The following is a 334-nucleotide window of genomic DNA, read 5'->3' on the forward strand; positions in this document are numbered from 1 at the left end:
CGAGGTCTTGACGAAACGGGGGCGAGGCGCGTTCTGAAGGGTCAGACTAGGTCAAGCACAATCGTCATCTTGGATCCCGCCGGCGCCCACGTCGAAGCCACGGGAGCTCGGCTTGGCTTGGGTTTAGAGGCGCCAACTTGAGCTTAATGACCTGCGCGTAATCGTTTTAGGTCTGTCTGTCTCGTTCAGAAATTACAAGCAGTATTGCAGCCATGATATATGATCACTCACTTGACGAGGGATAAAAAAGCGACTACAAATATTGTTGGTTTATTTATAGAGTAAATATACTGATAAGCGAAATAGAGGGATAATTAAGACCGTAAGTAGGTAG

This window comes from Penaeus monodon, chromosome 32 (assembly GCF_015228065.2).
Source record: "Penaeus monodon isolate SGIC_2016 chromosome 32, NSTDA_Pmon_1, whole genome shotgun sequence".
NCBI classification, from domain to species: domain Eukaryota; kingdom Metazoa; phylum Arthropoda; class Malacostraca; order Decapoda; family Penaeidae; genus Penaeus; species Penaeus monodon.